Source organism: Sus scrofa, chromosome 2 (assembly GCF_054392235.1).
Source record: "Sus scrofa isolate SSC_HxYL_T2T_F1_AM1 chromosome 2, Sscrofa_HxYL_maternal_Yorkshire_Landrace_v2.0, whole genome shotgun sequence".
NCBI lineage: Eukaryota > Metazoa > Chordata > Mammalia > Artiodactyla > Suidae > Sus > Sus scrofa.
The window spans coordinates 92,882,013-92,902,879 of record NC_139384.1 but is presented as its reverse complement, the minus strand read 5'-3'; the positions used below and the strand labels follow the sequence as shown (position 1 = coordinate 92,902,879).

The window sequence follows — 20,867 nt, the reverse complement described above, 5'->3', positions numbered from 1 at the left end:
ATACATATAAAGTTACATTGACCATCTTTCCATTTTTAGATGTGCAATTCAGCACGTGGACGCATTCACGTTCTGCCTACAGTCTTCACAATCCTTTTGATCGTGCAAACCTAAAACTCTGTACCTATGAAACAGCAACTTCCTAGTCCCCTCTCCTTCCAGCCACTGGCCACCACCCTTCTACCTTCTGTCTCTAGGATTTTTTTTTCCTGTCTTTTTAGGGCCACACCCGCAGCATGTGGAGGTTCCCAGGCTACAGGTCAAATTGGAGCTGTAGGTGCCAGCCTACACCACAGCCACAGCAACGGGGGATCCCAGCCATGTCTGCGACCTACACCACAGCTCACGGCAACATCAGAACACCAGATCCTTAACCCGCTGAGTGAGGCCAGGGATCGAACCCGATCATAAGAGGATCCTAGGAAAGTATTTTCCTCATGGACACTAGTCAGGTTAATTGACCACGGAGCCATGATGGGAACTCCTGTCTCTAGGATTTTGACTCCTCCCTACATCTAAGTTGATTCATACCGTGTTTATCTTTTTGTGTCTGGCTTGTTTCACACTTGGGTCCTTAAGGTTCATCCTTGTTGTACCTTATGGCAGAATTTCCTTCCTTTTTGAGGCTGAATAGTATTCCTTTGTATTATGCACCACATTTTGTTCATCTACCAGTGGACAGCAAGTAAGTGTTCACTTATTTTTTAAGACAAATATTCTTTAATTAGTATTTTGTGTTAAGTTACATATGCACATAGTTCAAAATTCAAACAGTGTAAAAAAGTAAACAGCAAGAGTCTCTCTTCTGCTCTTGTCCCCCAGTCACCTAGTTCCTTTCTCCAAAAGCCACCAATGTCGCTCGTTTCATCAAGATCCTTCCAGAGTTGTGTGTACATACATGAACAAATGGTAGCATACTCTACACACTGTTGCAACTTGCATTTTTGACCTAACAACATTTCTTAGCGATGCTTACATACGTGGGAAGTATACGCATGTGTGTGTACACAAACACACACACACGTGTATGTCCACACAGTACCCTACAACATAATTTTCTTAAGTCCTCCGCTGATGGATATTGAGGTTGTTTAAAATATTTTGCAGAGAACTTTGCAACAAAGAAGTAACATTACATGTGCCGTTTTGCACCAGTGAGAGTATCTGAAGAGTAAATTCTTAGAAGTGGAATTACTTTATCAAATGTTCCCTTGTCAACATGTGAGGTCGTGCTAGACATCGCCAGTTGGGGTTGCATCCATTTCTACTCCCATCAGCCATGTGCGAGGATTTGCCCCTTCACAGCTTTGCTTATATATTGAACCATTCATTTCTGTCGGGTTTTTTTGTTTGTTTGTTTGTTTTGTCTTTTTGCCTTTTCTTGGGCCGCTCCCACGGCATATGGAGGTTCCCAGGCTAGGGGTCTAATCGGAGCTGTAGCCGAGGGCCTACGCCACAGCCACAGCCCTGCGGGATCCAAGCCACATCTGCGAGCTACACCAAAGCTCATGGCAACGCCGGATCCTTAACCCACTGAGCGAGGCCAGGGATCGAACCCGAAACCTCATGGTTCCTAGTTGGATTCGTTAACCACTGAGCCACGACGGGAACTCCATTTCTGTTGTTTTTAATGTAAATAGCTCAGACTTTAGATATGTTACAAACCATGATTTAAGCCCAGCAAAAATTGCATTCCTCTTCTTTCTTTTTCCTCCTCTTTTCCTCGGGCCATTTTCAGGCTCAACTTCTGCATCTCTGGCTAGGCAGATTCAGGTGGCAGTAACAGGGAATGTGGATGGCCAAGGACTGGTACTGGGGTAGGGGGCATTCCCCTCGGGTCATCGAAGAGGACAGGTTGGTGGTGCATGAAGGCTCCTGTCCAATGGCTGTCCTCTGACGTCTGTGTACTGACCCTGCTGTCTGCACATAGCGTCCCCCGAGCAGATGGATGTCCACATCACAACATCGTCTCCGCAATTAGCCCTAATTGGCCACCTCCTTAATCTAAGCAGGAAATACAACTCCCAGGCTCTAGGCCTCTCCTCCAGGCCAGAGGCCTGCTTCCTGTGGCAGTGGGACCCACCAGGAAAGTCTATACAGCTACAGCCCAATTGGACTCTTGCTGGGGTATAAAGACCAACACCATCATGCCCAATTTTTGGCCAACACTGCCTTCTTTTTTCAAAAGCTATTTCAAAGAGAGGTGTTTTGTGTTCCCTGATTTCTTTGACAGCAAATGATCCAGGTGCCCTTGGGTGTTATAAAAACAGACAGCAGAAGGAGAAAAGCTGGGCTTGGACCTCGACAATCTCTTCTGGCTGAGCACACAGTAGGGGCTTATTAGGTATTCCTCAGGTATATATCCCTCACTCAATCCTCATAAATACTCTCCTGGGTATTATTCTGCCCAATTTGTCATCAAAACTCAAGAGAAGCAAAGCAGCCTTCCCCAGATGACAGAGCTAATGGATAGAAGGGGTCCGGCTTTACAGCTAGAGCTGTGCGCACAGCTCCACTGGCCTTCCTGCTGCAGCCTTTGCTTTTGCTGTGCCTTCTGCCCAGAGCGTCCCATCCCATCCACCCCATCTCAAGCAGGCCTGCGATGCACACAGCAGAGCAGCTGGTCGGCTCAGGCCAACTCCACACATACTTCCTCAGGCCCCTGGCAGATCCTGGGGGATTTCAGAGCAGCTGGAGGACAAGGGAGACAAAAAGAAAGTCACCCCTGGTATTTGCAGAGAGAGTGGGGGGTCCAAGCCAAGCTTCGAGTGCTGTCTTGGGTCTGGACTGCCATGGCCCCTGCACCCTGCCTCTGCACCCTGGCCCTGACTCCTCTTTTGAAGTCACCCTTGGAGAGGTGCTCACTCTGTCCCTGATCCGAGCCCTCCTCTTCTCCCTCCCAGAACAACCTCTCCGAATACATTGACTTAGGAAACTGCTGCCTCGTCTGTCACCAGACTGGGGAGCTTCTGGAGGACAATATGGATATTGTTCAATGCATGTTTTTGTTGCCACAGCTCCTCCCATGGAAATAGACCTCTGCTGACTTGAACTGAAATCACCTGCCTGATTCAACAGCAGGTGGCCCAGCAGAGGAAGCAAAGACGAGCAAAAGAACCAGGTCGGAAGGTGAGCAGCTGAGTGTGGGTGTCCACAGCCTTCATCAAGGGCTTGGGAAGTGCTGCCAGAGGCCCTTCTGCAGAGTGGTGGCCCCGTAGTCGTGGGTGGTGAGCTTCATTTAGAGGAAAAGTGTTAGACGATGCCCCAATGTCCTAAGTCAGGCCCTCCCCTCCCTAGAAGCCCATTCTGCCTACCTAAGGCTCTGACTTCTGACACAGGTCTTCTGTGTTCAGGTAATAACAGCTAACGCTCACCCTCATAAAGCATGTGTCCAGTACTGTCCTAAGCCTGGATATGGATTCACTCATTATCTCCTCACAGTGATTCTTTGGAAGGGACTTTTTTTTTTTTGTCTTTTGTCTTCTTAGTGCTGCACTCACGGCATATGGAGGTTCCCAGGCTAGGGGTCTAGTTGGAGCTACAGCTGCCGGCCTACACAACAGCCACAGCCCATCTGATCCAAGCCACATCTCTGACCTATACCATGGCTCACAGCAACGCTGGATCCTTAACCCACTGAGCGAGGCCTGGGATCGAACCTGCAACCTCGTGGTTCCTAGTCGGATTCATTTCCACTGCACTACAACGGGAACTCTGGAAGGGAATATTTTTAATGTCCTTCTACAGAAGAGGAATTGAGTCACAAAATAATAATAATAATAATAAGTTGCCCAAAACCACACAACTGTCTGTGTACATAGCAGGGCCCAGATTCAAATCCAAGCATTTTGGCTTCAGAATTCACTCTCTCATAACCTTTCTAAGTGGAAGCTCCTCAAGGGCCACAGTCCCATCTGCTGCCCATGCAGCCATGGGACCCCGCACAATGGTAAGACTCACAGAACATCAGTGGGCAACTGGGTTGCTGCCTCCAGCCTGCGATGGACCTGATTGTGGTTTTGTGTAAGTTACAGGGCCCTGGGGCTTCCAAAAGGCTCTTATTATGTCCTTTTATGGGTTTCACTTTTGGTTGTAGACGGTCACTTTCTATCCTCACAGTGCCCCCCTTTCTGCAGCTCTAGGCTGATGGGTCCCCTGTAGCATGGGAAGAACCCAGCAGCCTTGTCCCCTGAGGGATGGCAGCATGTGTGCCTGCTTTCCGGTCATGACACATCAAAGCCATGCCAGCCAGAGTCTTAGTACCCTGAAAGCCCAGAAGTCACCTTGAGTCTAGAAAGTGAACGCTAGAAAAACAGAGCAACAGAGCTGATGGGCTTCATGGGCTGGGGGTGTCCTGGGCTTGCTGAGAGTTCTCTCTGCTGCCTTAGGTGGAGGGGACTGCGGGTTGGAGGAAGCAGATCTTGAGCTTCATGCACAGATGGAGGTTTACCCAGTCAATTTCTGTCCTTGCATTCGTTCAGTGTTCTTAGGAAGGAGAGGAAGAGGGAGAAGAAAAAGAAGAGAGACTTTCTGGGGCAACATGAATTAAGTCCCCCGTAACAGGAATTTCTGCCCAGCTCACCCACAAGGTGGAGCCCAGCGGAGGTGCTCCTCGCCCCCCTAACCAGGCCTAGGGGGGTTGATTTGTAATAAGCACAGAGTTAGTGCCGGGAGTGTTTGGACTCTCACCTGGAAGCGGGGCATGCGTTCTGCTCTCCTGAAGGCAAAACCCAGCCTGAAACACCACACGAAGGGCACCAAGGTTCTCCTGAAAGCGGGCGCTGGCCCTTCATTCCAGCACACCCACCCCATCCCCTTGAAATCGAATCAGGGTGATTTATGCCAGATTAGAAGTAAAGAGGCTGCTTTTAGTTATTTCACTCCATGCACCTCCTGCAGGGTGGCCAGCTGCTGAAACACCCCGTGTGGGCTGCTCAGGTTTTCATATGGATTTGCAAAGGCTCCCACTGATCCAAATGTCATAGTGGGTCTGGTATTCAAGGTTTAAATTCCTCGATGCGGGTCAACTCTTTGGTGCAAACCAAACCTGATGACAGTCTGCACAGGATGAGTCGAGATGAACTCTGATTCTAAAATGACATGACAGATCTTCAAACAAAGAAATCAGAACTTGTTGCGTATTTGCAGCAGTCACCCGTGAGGTCAGCAATGATGTTTTTCTTGCTCAGAATAACTTCAGAATCTCTCTCTGGAAATCCGGGACTTACAGAGCTGTCTTTTGCATGCTTGAGGAGCAGCAAAGATTTATTTTTTTGAAGGTGGATTTAATTTTTGGAAACCTCAAAAAGAATGCAGGCCAAGTGTGGCCAGTAAGCATGTTGGGTGATGCCATTTGGGACTTGAAACCAGAAAGCATCATTATCCAGTGCTGGATCCAATGGTCCTTCTGGACTAGCTCTGAAAGCCTCCACAGATAGGAATAGAACTGTTTCAGGCAGCTGTAGCTTCCTACAGTATTGATATCAACTCTGAAGGGCTGGCATCTACTTGGTTAAATAGGTTGTGAATTGCTTATTTGAAAAAACGAATCAGCCTTATTAAAATCACATACATTTATGTAAAAACTCCTCCTCTTAAATAACCATGCGATTGTGTTGGCATATAAGCGTATTAACCAGGACTGTTTTTCCTGTATTTATCATAGGCTATGAATTTATTTCAATAGTCCTACCACTGCTCCTGAGTTTTCCTTGGCAGCAGTCCAGTTCCTGAATGTACTGCCGAGCAAGGAGCAAGTAGTTTATCATAACAAGGGGCTGGGATTATTGTTGAGAAAAGCCGAGGGAGGTCGCATCTGCACTGCTGGCCAGGGCCAGACCGGCTGAGTTGCAGACGCGAGAGGCCAGCATTTGCTTTGGGCTTCTTTTCTGTCCTGTGCAGTCTTCCAGGACCAGGCATCCTGTGCTGCAGTTCACTTCACTGTGAGCCACTGAGTCCTAAACCTTCTTCTGGCCTTGAGCTTGGCACCTCCCTGAAATGGTTTAAAGAGAAGGCAAGTATTGTGATGGAGGTGCAAATAAAAAAATGGCTCCAGGTAATCTGGAGGGAAAAATCCAATGGTGGAGGCAGAAGGGATCCCCGCAAGAAGTGACATCTGAGACCTGAGCAGCCTGCTGGTGGCTGGAACCCAGGCTGGTGCAGAAAACCTGTAGCCACCCGCCCTTCCTCTGAGTTCCCAGACCAGCACTGACAGCTGGGCCAGGGCTTCGGGATGGGATTACAGCATTAGGTGAGAAGTTAATCACAAACATGAATCAGCCTTGTTTTTTCCTACTCGGCTCGGCTCCCGAGCCCTGCAGGGGAGTGGGCAGGGCCCCTCGCTGGATGTACAGGAAATCATACTGGGGGGAAACATGAAGCCAGCTATTTCTCACCGGGGCCAAGCTGTTACCTGTGTTTTGAGATTGGAGGGGAATTTACTACGTTACATAGGAAGAGAGTCCCCTCAGCGTGGCAAGCAGGAAGAGAAACCGTTTCATGGGCCAAGTGGACTCTTGGATTCCACCCAGGCTGTGACCACTGGGTGGTTTTTCATTTCAGGGAGCCCCTCCCCCTCCCCAGCTCTGCAGCTCCCCCTGGACTGAGCTGCCCCTGGGTCAGCAACCTCCCCCCCTTTTCTTTTTTTTGCTAAGGGTTCTGTTCTTTCTCTTGTGTCCCACCCCTGGAAATTCAGTTTAAATAGAAAACTCACTTCTCATTCAAACCAGCAGGACTGGGTTAGGACCTGTGGTTCAGCCAAAACCCCTCCCTGCCCCAGCCCACTTCTGGAATGTCCAGCATTCTCAGCTACCCTTCTGTTTCCTCACATTCTTTCTCCTTCAGCTCTGATGCATCCCACTTACCACCTAATGTTTGCAGAGTGGCTGTCACTTGCATAGTTGGCCTCCTCTGCTCTGGAACTCCCTCGCCCTTGGCTTTCAGATTTGATAAATGCCGCCCCTGTCTCTGGGCTGACCTGCGGCAGGGCAGCCATTCAGTGAATGCTAGGCTCAGAGTCGCACCATCACGACATAGTTCCCTCCTGAATTCTGTTTACAAAAAGCCTCTGTTGCCAGCAGTTCTTTACAAAGAGAAGACCTCCATGTCATCAGAGGAAGAGGACCTTCACCAGAATCTTAGTAAATTTCCCTAGGTAGCCAGGACGGCAAAGGATTTCATTTCTTTGCCTCTTTCATGTTTTTAAAGTGTTAGTTACTGCACGCAAATGATTAATCAGAAAATGTTAGCCAGTTTGACCTCATAGGTCATTGCACAAAGCCTGCCAAAGTTTAACCATTTAGCTCTAGGTTTGAATGTCACATCTCTTTATGCAGCCAAGGGAGGCTGATTCTCTTCTTCTGCCCCAGGAAGTCTCATCTGGGAAGCAGGCAGTAGGGGGCGCTATAACCAACAGGGTTTCTTACTATTAAAACAGAGCTGAGTTCCCTTTGTGGCTCAGGGGTTAAAGAACTAGGACACATGAGGATGTGGGTTTGAACCCCTGGCCTCTCTCAGTGGGTTAAGGATCTGGTATTGCCGTGAGCTGTGGTGTAGGTCGCAGATGCGGCTTGGATCCTGCGTTGCTGTGGCTGTGTGTAGGCCGGCAGTTGTAGCTCTGGTTCGACCCCTAGCCTGGGAACTTCCATATGCCCAGGCACAGCCCTAAAAATCAAAAAAAAATTTTTTTTGAATTTAAAAAAAACCCAAAAACCAGAGCAAGTCAGTCCCCTTGCTGGAATCAAAATAAAAATGGACTTTGGCAGTTTGATGCAGAAGGGAAAATTGGAAAAGGGAGTGGGATGGTGCAGATGACAGATGGGGCTGTGCACAGCAAAAGAGATGACAACCTCCAGGAGCTGCTTTCCCTTCCCAAGGAACAGAGCTGTTCCAGGAAAGGCTCAAAATGAGGTGCGTGACCAGACACCAATATGTGTCCTTTCAACCTGGACAAACAGACACCAGAGGTTATGCACACATGATAACCCTCACAGTCAAAATCTCTTGTTATCAACAAAGCCCACATTCACCTCTGGGCACAGGCAAAAAGATCACACACAGACACACACGCACAGGCTGACCTGAGAGGTGGATAAACAAGCATGCTGTCCGGAGCTGTCACCTCTGTGTAACAGACTGCAGGGGTCTTCTCTTGGGCCTCTCCTGGTGTCTTTCAAAGCTAACTGTTTTCTCAAACCTCTGTCTTGACATTCAACACAACTGAACACGTCAGCAGACTGGCTCAGGCAGGATTTGCCAGGACTGTGGGGTTGGCATCCTTCAGTGTGTGTGTGTGGGGGGGGTGGTGGCAGGGGTGCCCAGGAGATCTGGCGCTGGGGGGGTTGGGGGAGGGGATGCTGGGCCCACGGGGATTGGAGGTTGAGCACTCCCACTTTTAAAAATCGCTGCGCCAACCTCAGGAACCAAATCCACAAAAGTCCCATGGACGCTGGCTGCCGCATCCTGTGGCTACCTGGCCTGAGGTGCTGGGCAAGCTGGCCGGAGAACACCCCATAGCGCTGGTGGATGGGGATGCTCCATAGTTCTGAGAGTTTCCAGCTTTCCCTTGGTACTTGAAAACAGGCCCCTGGGAAACCGAAGTCACTCTAGATTCTTTAAAAACCCTGCAGCTTGTGTGACATCTAACCCAGAGTCTTACTCTTGTCCACCTGAAAGCCCCAAGAGTCACCTGAGTGAAGCCCTTCCACCCCCTCGCTGTTCAATGGCTGATGAACTCCAGCCCCAGCTGCAGTTCTTCTTCCAGGTAAGAATTGGCAATGTATCCAATTTCCCTCCCACTCATCAAGTGAAAAAATTCATCTTTCTTTCCAAAGGTTGGGCAGCAAAAATGCTACTGGACATTTCTAATCAGAAACTGGAAATAATTTCTATGAACTTTGCCGCCAATTTTCCAAATACTTCCCACTGATGCACCAAGAATGTGTTCTGGTTCTTTAGACATAAACACACATTTAAGTGACCACATTTAAGGGAACAAGATAGACACACACAATCCCCCATCCCTCCCCCCCGCCCCCCCATTGAAAGATTGGTGGTGTCTGGAGCCAATGTGTCCTGAAGATGTAGGTTCAAGGAAATATCCCGGTGGCAGCCACAGTGTGCTGCACGCAGTGCCTGCTGGCAGCTTCTGTGCCCATCCATTCTGTCCACTGGCAACTGCTCAGCAGCGGGAGGGGAGTCGAATTGCACACGTGAGGAACCAGAGGCCTTTCCAGAGAAGCCAAGGGCTTATCCACAAGGGAGTGGCCTGGTGCCAGCCCCTGAAGGGGGAATCTCAGAATTGAAAACATGTTGCAGAATGTTCAGTAAAAAAGCAATCTGCTAATGGCCTACAACCCCCAGAAGGCCCAGCACTTTTTTTTAGAGGCACAGCTTGAACAGCACAGAGCTCCTTCCTCATCCAAAATTTATAACACAATCAATCCATTCAGTGTGCTTCCCCAATGGGAAGAGACTTTTAGAGTGTGTCAGTGCTGATGAGAAAGATCCAGTGTAGAGAAAGAGAGATGGAAGGCAGGAGAGAAAGCAGATGATCCAGGGAGAGACATTCGTGAAGGGGTAAGAACAAGAGCAGGGATTGGCCAGAAATGCGGGTGGGGTGGGGGGGAGAGAGGACTTCTTTCACTGTTGAGGGAGGGGTGGTGGAAAGCCTGGGCTCAGATGCAATCGGGTTTGTAGGTCTGGTGATGGGCGTGAAGGAGTTGGAGGCTGTCACCATCACATCCAGTTCTGTATGTCAGCAAGCCGTCTTATGTCACCCGAGTATTTTTGCAAGTGCAAAATTAGAGCTAGACCAGCCCTAATTAAAGCGTACTAATTTTTCTAAACTTTTCCCTTTGGAGGGCTTAGAGTTAATTAGAGGAGCTGGAAAACATCCTGGGGCTGTCACCTCGTAGAGTGCTGGGAGAAGACAGGTCCGGCAGATTCTGGGGGCAGAGCCCCAGTCCAGGGAAGTCTCTAGGGACCATGGAGCAGCAATCAGCCCAGGCCTGGATGTAGTGCCTTGTGCTTAGGAAGGAGGCCAGGGGAGCTGCTGCGAGCACATACTGTCTTCTACCCAGAAAATCCCTTAAATGGGATGCCCTTTCTCTATTAAAAATGAACTAGTATATATATTCTGTTTTTTTTAAACATGAGAGGCCCTCTCAAGGTTTGTTTTTACAAGGCTCCTCACACACCTGGCACTCACTGAATAAATGGATGACTGTTTAAAGAATGAGAAAGTACCTGTGGAATAAAAAGGAAAAGTAATTTGCCAAGATTGAAAATTCACTGAAACAATCTCTCCTTCCTCTCAGTATTTAGCGAGTTAAGGGTTAGTTTTGTACTTGAATTAAGGAGCTTAAATCCTGAACTCCACCACCGATCCACTGTTAATATCTTGTTTAGATAACCTTTCAGGTATTTTTTCTGTGCATATATCCTTTTTCTTCTTCTCACTTTACAAAAACCAAACAGCACATCTTATTTTAGGACCTGCTGTTTTTCTCTTATGTCATAGATACATTTTTAATTTCCAATAGCAGGTGGGTAGAGTGGGTGCTGTGGGCAGACATAAGATTACCACCCCTGTGCCTGTGAGATGCTAAGAGAAGGGAAACCTGGGAGATACCTGCATTTAAAGGGCAGGTGGACGAAGAGGGACCCATGAGCGGCCAGAAAGTGGAACACAAAGATGGGGGGAAAGCATGGCAACATGGTCTGAAAGAAGTTGGAAGGAGAAAATTTCAGGGAGCCTTCCTTCGCCTAAAGTGAGGGTGTGAAATTTGTGTTTTGAAAGGGTCTGGGTTAGAGTTGCATTTAGTTGCCTTTAAGTGAAACCCAAAGTCTTAACCAAAGAGGTTTTATTTTGCTCAGCTGAGAAAGTTTCAGAGCGGGCAATCAAGGGCTGGCACCACTGTTCAAGTTCATCATCAAGGACCCCATGCCCTTTGTCGTTGCTTCCTCCACCATTCTTAGCATGAGGCATCATCCTCATGGCTGCGTGGCCGCTGCTTTGCTTCGAGCCGTCATTCCAACCAAGAAGAAGACAGAAAAGGCGCAAACGTCCCATATTACCGGAGTCTGTCCATTTTCATCAAAAGCTCCATCCCATAAACTTTGCTTTCAGAACGGGGTGGTGTGGCTGCTCCCATGGAACAAGAGTCTGGGGATAAGGAGTATGTTCACCTGAGCACTCGGCTAATCATTTCTTCTGGCAAAGAGGAAGGGAAGGGATGCTGGGGAAGCAACCCGCAGTATCTCCTGTGTGGTGATTATATTAGGCCCAAGCTCACAGCATGCAGCCTTCTTAGATTTATTGCTTTTTTGTGAGAGGCAAAACTATTACAGCATTCCATTTAATTCTCATTCTAACAGGAAGTAAAGAATAAATCACAATCTGTCCTGGGCTGGTTTTCCCCATAAAGTCGGGCACTTAGAGGGATCCGTGTCAGCTAAACCTCTGGGTTCTGGCTCTTTTGGTTTTATAGACAGGGCCCTCATACATACACATATATATATATATTTTAATTAAATTCCACCTTGCAAAAGTAGGTGGAAAATCTAAGCACAGCAAGTTGCTAGGAGACCAGAGGGGCTTGATTGGGTTGAGCTGTTTGCGGCTTGCATGACTCAATTTCTCTCACCTGAGGACAGACATGCCTGACACTGGTTTAATTTCCAAAGCTGGGGGCGGCGGGGGGGCAGAGTTGCAGCTCTGAGCCGAGGGAGAGGCCAGGCTAAGTTCTGCAGGATGAGCTGTTGCAGGGTCTCTGAGGTGAAAGGAGCAGGCCACCTGCTGAGGTGGTGAAGAGATTTCTCAACCTTTCTTCGTGAAGCAGGAAGTGTCCTGGAGAAGTTCCATTTTCCCCCAAGAACCTTGCCCTCACCCTTTTAGGGCTTTCGTCTCTGGGTGGCTGGTCTTGAAACAGTGAGCTGCTAGGAGAAAAAGTCTGGGAGCTGTAGTCTGCCATAGCCGAGGCCTTCCGTAGAGGTCAGGATGGATTTGCTTTTCCCCCAGCTCCCGGCCATTTCTCGGCCCTGTCTCCCTGCGCCCCCGTGTTGCTAGAAAACTACCTTTGTTAGCTACATTGAGCGCATGCCAGATGCAGTTCATCTAAATGAGCAAGTGCTTTCTGGGATCAGGCCCGGTGGGAGAGAAGCTGAGTGGAGATCGGTCAGCATGCCAACCCCTGGCTGCTGAAAGGAAAAGCGTATTATTTCCAGAGGACTGTGTGTGCCAGCCCATGGGCAGACACCAGGAAGAGGCAGGGTCCCTCGGCTGGATCTTTAGTCCTGCCCAGCACCCTCCAGCCAAAGAGGAGAGCTGGCGCTGGGGAATTTCCATGCTGTAATTCATTTCAGCAGGATAAACAGAGCTCCTCCTCTGGAAGGTTTGGCCCTGAGCGAAAGGCACTTGGAATCGACCTGGGAGGCTCCGAGGTCCCATGTGAAACTGAGAAGGGAAACAGAAGTCAGGTGACACGAGATGCAGCGGGCTCTGACACCGAAAGGCCACCGGACCTGAGTAAGTGATTTCACTCTCTCATCTGCGAAATGGCCACTGTGCTTTGTAGAGCCCTGAGGGCTGCAAAGGTTTTGAAGAGTTTCCACAGACATTTGATTTAAATTGCATTATTTTTTTCCAACTATATTAAAAAAGACAATTAGATGTGACAAGTGCCCGTTTTTAACTGAAGGGGCCGCCAACATGTTCATTATCATGTCATCCAAACACCTCTCTGTGGGTAAACCTTGGAATAAAGCTGTTCTGCCATCTCTCTGTTGGAAGAGTATCTCGAGGTGACAAGGAAAGTTATCTTTAAAAAACAATTGTTACCATGTGCAACTACTTATCTGAGTGAGGATCCCCCCCCCAACATTGTGCAACCAATTATTCCAGAAATAAACTGGACCCAGAGGCAGACCTGACTGCTCTCATCCGTCTAACTTCGATGTTGGGGGGGGGGTGTCCAAATAGCCTGATTATACTCATTTGCTTAACCTACCATTTAACTTCACTTTAACTTAAAGGCATTCATACTAATAAAATACTGCCCTGTCTCATTTTCTGGGTAAATGTTCTAGTCTGGCTGTTTTACTAAATGGTTGGAAAATCATGAGAGTGGAGACTGTTGAGGAGCCTCGGCTCTCGGCATCTGTAAATTTTGCTGACTGAGCGCCCTGCTGTGGGTCAGGCGGTCAGCAGGCGGGGGTTCCACGGGGAATGGGCAGCAGGGCAGCGGGCAAAAGAGGTTTGGGAGGGGAGACGGGCAGCTAGTGAAACCTTGCCTATATCCTATCAAGTGTTCAATTAATATCTGTTGGCTGGCAGAGCCAAGCCCTGGAACGGGATGTGGCCAGTTCTAGATGGCTGGAGATTCAGGAGCTCACGAATGGGCAAAGGCAAGGATGAGAAAGTAGCATAGCCAGACAATGCGCAGGTCAGACTGGCTGCTGCAGATAGTTAGGGGGCAGGGGGTCCCGTGGGAGAAAAAGGCAGCCACTTTAGGACTTTCAAGGTAGGCCTCCCAGCTGCTAAAGCTTGGTCCTTAATCCTTGCTGCTGATTTCAGAAAATTGTGTGTTTAGTCCTATAAAATTGGATCGTGATGGTCATTGTACAATTACAAATGTAATAAATTCATTGAGTAATAAAAAAACTGGGGGACAGCATGACAGCCCCTCATAATCAAACACATTAGTATTTCTGCAATTGAACCTTTGAATATTCACAGTAATGGAAATAAATAAGGACCATAAATTTTCAAAAAAAAAAAAAAGAAAGAAAGAAAAGAAAATTGTGTGTTTAGGACCTGAGGAGAGAAGAAAAGAAAATTTGTAATCTGCTGATTCTCTTTCCTTGGAAGGAGTGTGAAAAATCTCCCATCCCTGCCCCCTCATTCATACAGCTGTCAGCTAAGTGGTTCTCGTTCTGCTTAGGAATCACCTGGACGGCTTGTTAACACAGGTTCCCAGGGCCCCACGCAGAGCTCCTGCTTCCGTAGCCTAAGCACAAGGCCTGGGAATTTTCATTTCTCACAAGCTCTCAGGGAAGATCGATGCCGCTGGTCCCCAAACAAGACTGGGTGGCACTGATTTAGATATTGATGGGACAGGAACCACATCCTCAGCAGCATGCAGGGCGCCCAGGAAGACCGGAAGCGCCACTCATCCCTAAAGTAAAGGGGACAGGATGCTGTCCTTCCTGATGAGGGGATGGTGGGGGTTAAAGAGCAACCTCCAGTGGAGAGTCACAGGATGAAAGAGGGCCATCCCGGGGACACGCAGAAATAGGGCAGGGTCCCAGGCTGCGACCTATGGTCCCTACAGTTGTCTATCCCTGAGAACAAAAAGAAGATGGAAAGCCAGGTCAGGTCAAGAGCAAGCCCTTGGGAAATAAGTACGAAAAGAGAAGGAGAAACAGTGCTCAGAAAGCCTGGCCCAACTTGAGGCTAACAGGCTGTGCTCATCTGAGCAGTGTGATGAGGCACTTTCTTGAAAGTTCTGTTGGGAGGAAGAGCATTCATGTGATGCTAAGAACAATCTTCCTCAGATTTTCCCCTTGTGGCTCAGTGGAAACGAATCCAACTAGGAACCATGAGGTTGCAGGTTCGATCCCTGGCCTCGCTCAGTGGGTTAAGGATCCGGCATTGCTGTGAGCTGTGGTGTAGGTTGTAGATGTGGCTCAGATCCTGTGTTGCTATGGCTGTGGTGTAGGCTGGCAGCTGTAACTCCAGTTGGACCCCTAGCCTGGGAACCTCCACATGCCACAGGTGCGGCTCTAAAAAAAGGGGAAAAAAAGAACAATCTTCCGCCATGGTGGCCGGCAGAGCCAGAAGAGTTTTTTCACCTACAGCCCAGTCCCTCCCTCAACTCACTTTACACTCTCTTATTATTCCCACAGTGAATACCTTTGTTTGCTGGGAAGATGCCATGGGGTCTCCGTTCCCATCGTTGGTTTAAAAACATTAACAACAGCTTAGCAGGATCTTGTAAACAGCTGCTGTCCTTTGATGCAGCAACCCAGGAAGAAAGAGCCCAGCACTTTTGCCAGCACGGTGGTGAGTGTAGCTCTGTTATTTCAAATTTCCTCTAAAATCCCTTTCTAAACTCTTGGAAAGAGACGAACAGATGTCCTACAGTGCGGGGTGTTGTGCGTTGTGGCTTCGGTTGGGGAAATCATATGACTCATTTGTATAAATGTATTCAAGTATTTCTTACTCTCATAATTTGGCCACATGCATTAATTAAAGGATCAAAGAGTATGTATTTGGACCTATAAAATCTTTGTAACTGGCCAAAGCAAAAGGAAAAACTATCAAGCATTTGGGAACTTTAATTTTCTGAAGCAACCATATTGGAATTGAACATTTTTCTTAAGCAAAGTTAGACTCCAGAAAGGAAAACAAAAAATAAGACATGAACCAAATTGCTTTTAAGAATTATCCTGTGGCAGGGTTATTTATTTGACTTGAAAGAACCAACCTAGAAGGTATTTGTGCTGAGTGATCCATAGTTACATATGGCAGAGAGAGTCTTCAACTTAAAAAAAAAAATTGCAAAAGCTCATTTTAAAGTCAGTGTTAAGGAGAAATAATAAATTTTCTCATAGGGAAAAAAATTATTATCCATGGTGAGAAGGGTCTAGGATGGGTGCACACACAGCTGCATGGCTGATGTTTAAGTTGAAGAACAGACAAAGGGCGCTGCCTGGGTAGCAGAGCCTGGATCTTGTGAACAGACACTATGTGGGTGGCGGGGGGACTAAGGAAGACCCTCCTCCCCAACTTTTCCGGCTTCCTGAACCCTGGAAATAGGCTGTTTTATTTTTTTCAAATAAATGTATTTTTATTGAACAACCTGTATGCCAGGCATCATGCTGGGCCAACAGAGATAATGAGAAAGACTGAAAGATCTCAGGCATCAGGGAGCAAATATTTTAGTGGGAAAGACAGATAATAATAAATAATAAAGAATTGCACGTGGAAGCTTCTGAAATCATAGAAGCACCTGACTCAGACTTGGGGTATCAAGGAAGGCTTCCCAGAAGTGACATCCATTCTGAGACCTGAAGGAGGCAGAGCAGTTAGCCAGGTGAGGGGTCGGAGGGTCACCAGGAAGAGGCATGTTCTATACAGAGGACTCTCCTGGATAAATCCCCAGGACATGAAGCATCAGGCTGGTGGAGGGGGGAGAGAAGATGATGGATTCCATCCTGGAAGTGCTGGTTGACATGTCTGTGAGAGGTGGGTTGTCCTGAAGACAGGTGGGTGTGGGGCGGGCAGCTCAGGAGGGCAGTCTGGGCTGAGGGGTGGTGTCACCCAGGGAGAGAGGGACCAAGGAAGCCGTGGAAAAGAGTTAACAAGCAGAGAGGTCACCAGGTCAAAGGCTTTGGGGAGGTCATAAGCCAAGAACTGCAGCTTCCACTGCTTTCATCACAATGTCACCAAGCGACTTGGGCAAGAGCGTTGCAAAGTGGGGAAGGGAGCAGAAGAGAAACGGCAGATGAGGAGAGAGAGAAGGTGAGAACGTGGAAAGGGTGCAAGCAGCCCCTCCAGATGCCTAGCTGAGAGGGGGCATAGCAGGAGTGTTCAGTGGGTTTAGGGAGAGCATTTTGTGTTTGTTGGTAAGGTGGGAAAACAGGTTAAAGGCGCCGGTGAAGAGAGGACTGAGGATGCTGGGGACCGAGGGGAGGGTGCTAAGGGAGGTGGATGGGAAGGAAGAAGGTGGGATCTAGCAAGTGGAGGAGGATGGAGCCAAGATGGGAGAAGGATGGGAGTGCTGGGTGCAGTACAGGGGTGAGAGCTGACGGGGTTGGTGGCAGGAGGCTGAGGAACGAGGAAGGAGCAGTTGTCCTCTGGGAGTGAGGGGGGAGGGAGATTGGAGGAGGGTCTCTGCTGCTCCCCACTTACCTGTGTGCCTCTTCCCTCACGTCACCCCCAAGGTTGAAGTGCCCATCTGCTCCAGAATCTTCAGGCTGCATCCTTCCATCCCTACCTACCACTTACTCCCTTTATATTACATCAAAAGTCCCCTTTCTCCATCCAGCTTTCCAGGCATTCAAAGGGAAGCAACCTGATCAAATACATTTATGATCAGGTCTCAATGACCCCATGGCTCAGAACCCTTTTAGAGGCATTTGCATTTCTTTGGAAAGACTCTTGTTCCAAGTAAACCTCTAATTCAGGGGTTTTCAAGTCGAGGAACAAATGGAGTGAATAATTTTAGGCAGCGAACCAGGATAACTATCTGGAGTCTGTCTCTGAGGATATCTGTTATGCACAAAGTGATCCAAAGGACACGTGCCAAGGAAGCAGAAAGATCTGTAGGGGAGCCCTGGCCAGCTTCATGATGTGGACGGAACAGATGCCCAGAGCAAATTTCTGCTTGCTCTCCCGGCTCTGGCTGTTCCAGTCACTGAAATGGTCCAGGATCTAGAGATCAGGGTTCCTGACACCAGCACCAGGGCCCTGGCTTCCACACGGTGTGTCAGCTCCTGCTGTGTTAAGCTCGTGTTACGTGGCCCACGTAAGGTATAAAGCAGTGCATCGTGGACAGTTGGAACTGATCTCGCAGATGGTGTCCCCTGATGGGGATGGTAAGCACTTGCAAGGGGTCAGCACTAAAGAACCCTTTATTTTGTCATCTGTTACTGCAGCCTGGGGCATTGGAACTGTTAAAATATGTTTAGGCTGGAAAAGTCTTTATATCTGTCTGTGAGCTGTCTGCACAGTGCGTGGGAGTGTGTGTGTGTGTGCTCCCTGTTCCCTCAGGCCTGGAGGGCACACTAGTACAGAAAGAAACTCCAACAACCCTCAAGTCTATCCACGCACGTGCTCAAAGTTTAAAAATCATTGCATTTTTGAATCAGAAACATTTGCAAAATGTTTTATCAATTTTTATTTTTAAAAAACACACTTGGAGTTCCCTTCGTGGCTCGGTGGTTAACGAACCCAACTAGGATCCATGGGATTGTGGATTCGATCCCTGGCCTCACACAGTGGGTTAAGGATCCAGCGGGCGTTGCCATGGGCTGTGGTGTAGATGAACTTCCATATGCCGCGAGTGCAGCCCTAAAAAAGCAAAACAAACAAAAAAAAAAAAAAGAAAAAACAAAAAAACACGCTAATTGTAGCGTGTTTGGAAAACACAGAAGACCCAAAGACAAAATGGAAGTTACCTGTAATCCCTTTTCCCAGGAATAATCCCTTCGGTCTCTTTTGATCCATTTCATTTTAGTCTTTTACCTCTGTCTGTCTGTCTCTGTCTCTCTCTGCTTCACAGCCCCCTCTCTCTTTGTCTGCCTCTCTCTCCCATTAAGGATCATATCTCTGCATGATTGCGTGTCCTGCCTTTTCTACTTAACTAAATTAGGAAATGTAAAAGCAGTAACAGAACCGTTTTATTTCCACATTTTCTCCTTTATTTCTGTCTGCATCTTTCCCTCTTTTTTTTTTTTTTGCCAGTATTTCTTTATTTTGGAGTATTTCCATTTTTATCAAAGTTCAATTCAAAATGTAAAACAGTTTATGCTTTTTGAGTTTTATTTCCTCCCTACACTTGTTAAAATAGACCAGTAAAAGAGAAGTTTTCCAGATTATGATAGATCCACCTCCAACTATATAACTGGTTCAATTTAGAGTCTTAGGATAATGATCTGCCACCATATGTGGGTTATAACTTGAGGTTTGCATAAAAATGTGCCTGTGCCACAGCGCCGGGTAACTGGCTTGTTTCTAGGGAGTTAAATGCCTGACTTTTGCTCGATGTAGTCAGTAGAACTTTCTGATGAAGGCAAATAAAAGAACCAACGAGCGATGTGCCTTCAGGTGTGGTCTCCTCCTGGTAGAGGTGCGCTTGGTGTTCAAGATGATTTTCTACCAGGGAGGCAAAATGCTTTGGAAAGCAATTATCTTCTTTAAGCCTACACTTGTCTGGGGAGCTGAGGTCAGCCACAAAGCCGTTGGAAGCAAGGCTCTGTCTGCCCGGAGAAAGCAGTTTCTTTGCCAAGGGGGTGGAGGTGGGGGTGGTGGGTCAGTTTGAACAACTTTGCTTTTGAATTGCATGACCTCCTGAGACCAGGAGCCTTCAATTAAATGCAGAGCAAACCTCAGGACGAGGCCGTCCCCTCACCCTTCAAATCACTCCCATTTCAAAACAAAAACAAAAACAGAAATACTTTAAATTTTGCTTTCCAAAGCCAGTGCCCTCCCCCAAACCTGTCTGTTACTGCTTCTGCTTGGATTAGTTTCATTTGGGTTGTGTTTTTCTGACCGAGGGCCAGGCCCTTGTCTTTGTGTATTTGTAAAGTGCCTTGTCTACTTACTAGTCTTTAGAAATTACAGACAAAACCAGGAATGCAAGAGAAACTGGCAGCTAAAACCTTGCAGCTTTTCTGAACCGATGCTCTGCCCGAGAACCAGAATGGAATATTTTTACAAGGCAATATTGAAACATTCTAATCCCCAGAAACTAAATCAAGTCTACATTAGCTGAATATAAAACAGTGCCCCAAGCTGGCACGGTGTCTGCCACTCGCATGGCTCGTTGCGATGCCACGTTAATGAGCTATTGCTCTGCGGTCAGTATAAAAGGGAGCAGATCCTTTCCAGTGGGAGAGCCGCACGACAATTTCATGACAATGACGGCTGAGTTTAGACTTCACGCCGCCCTCTGTCCTTTTCTGTGCCAACCTCCTGGAGATCCAGAAGGTCCTTGGGCATGATGGTTTTCATCTTATGACTTGCATCTGGCTGCGCTCAACTTGCAAAATCTAGAAGCCACAGGAAAGTGAGCCCCTCATTGGAGGGATTGGAGGGATTCTGCTCAGAGGCAGCACCAGTGCAGTGGAAGCAAAATGGAAACAAAGTGGATAAAGCAGAAATTCCCTCGATTTCTCCTTTCCTTCTCTCCTTTCTCCTTCCTTCCTTCTTTCCTTCCTTCTTTCCATTCTTTCTTACTCCCCTTCTCTCCCCCTCCCCTCCCCTTCCCTTTTCCAGGGTTGAGTATAAAAGATGGGAGTCTGCACAGTCTTTCTCACTTGGAAATTCATTTTCTAGTTCTGTAAAAATGGTTGTATTAGATGTTCTTTATCATTTAATAATTGCTTATTAATAATGCTTATATAATGAACCTTTATCATTTAATAATTGCTTATTAATAATTGCTTATATAATGAACCCTTCCACAGAAAAGAAACGCATGGACTTGGTGAACAGATTTGTGGTTGCCAAGAGGGAGGGGGAGTGAATGGGATGGACTGGGAGTCTGGGGTTAATAGATGCAAATTATTGCATTTGGAGTTGATAAGCAGTGAGATCCTACTCTCTGGCACAGGGAGCTACATCTAGTCATTTGTGATGGAACACGAAGGAGGATAATGTGAGAAAAAGAATGTATATATGTATGTGCAGCTGGGTCCCCTTGCTGTACAGTAGAAAATTGACAGAACACTATAAACCAACTAGAATGGAAAAAAATAAAAATCATTAAAATAACAAAATAATTATATGGCTATAGACTAAAAGATCTAGGCACTATAAAATAATCAGCCAATTATGTTAAACTAGCATCTTTGCCTTTATGTTTGTTATTAACTTGAGTAGAAAGACCTAAAAAATTGATTTTTTTTATTTTTTTATTTTTATTTTATTTTTTATTATTTATTTTATTTTATTTTATTATTATTATTTTTTATTTTATTTTCCCACTGTACAGCAAGGGGGTCAGGTTATCCTTACATGTTGATTTTTTTTTTTTTAGAAATCAGATTTATCTATTTATTTGGAAAATGCATTTGAATGCATTTTGCCTGGTATTGTATTTTTTCAACAGAGAAATTAGGTTTTGTTTGTTTGTTTGTTTGTT

General features: G+C 47.1%; 2 long non-coding RNA genes across 9 annotated transcripts in view; one reads left to right on the top strand and one right to left on the bottom strand.

Annotated features, from left to right (window-relative positions):
- Positions 1 to 3,713: 3,713 nt before the first annotated feature.
- LOC146405577 (uncharacterized) lies at positions 3,714 to 7,159 on the bottom strand. Its single transcript, XR_014838056.1, has 2 exons — positions 6,864 to 7,159; positions 3,714 to 5,992 (listed from the first exon to the last, which is right to left on the bottom strand). It is a non-coding gene; the product is annotated as an uncharacterized LOC146405577 (long non-coding RNA).
- Positions 7,160 to 9,502: 2,343 nt separating this feature from the next.
- Positions 9,503 to 20,867, top strand: part of LOC102165038 (uncharacterized) — a 66,137-nt gene continuing 54,772 nt past the window's right edge. For 6 of the 8 annotated variants that reach the window (XR_014838048.1, XR_014838047.1, XR_014838050.1 and 3 more), the window contains exons 1-2: positions 12,441 to 12,526; positions 14,905 to 15,061. This is a non-coding gene — a long non-coding RNA (uncharacterized LOC102165038). Of the gene's footprint in view, positions 9,577 to 12,366; positions 12,527 to 14,904; positions 15,062 to 16,163; positions 16,247 to 20,867 lie in introns of those variants that run through there. The other 2 variants (XR_014838054.1, XR_014838052.1) reach the window with 2 other exon arrangements.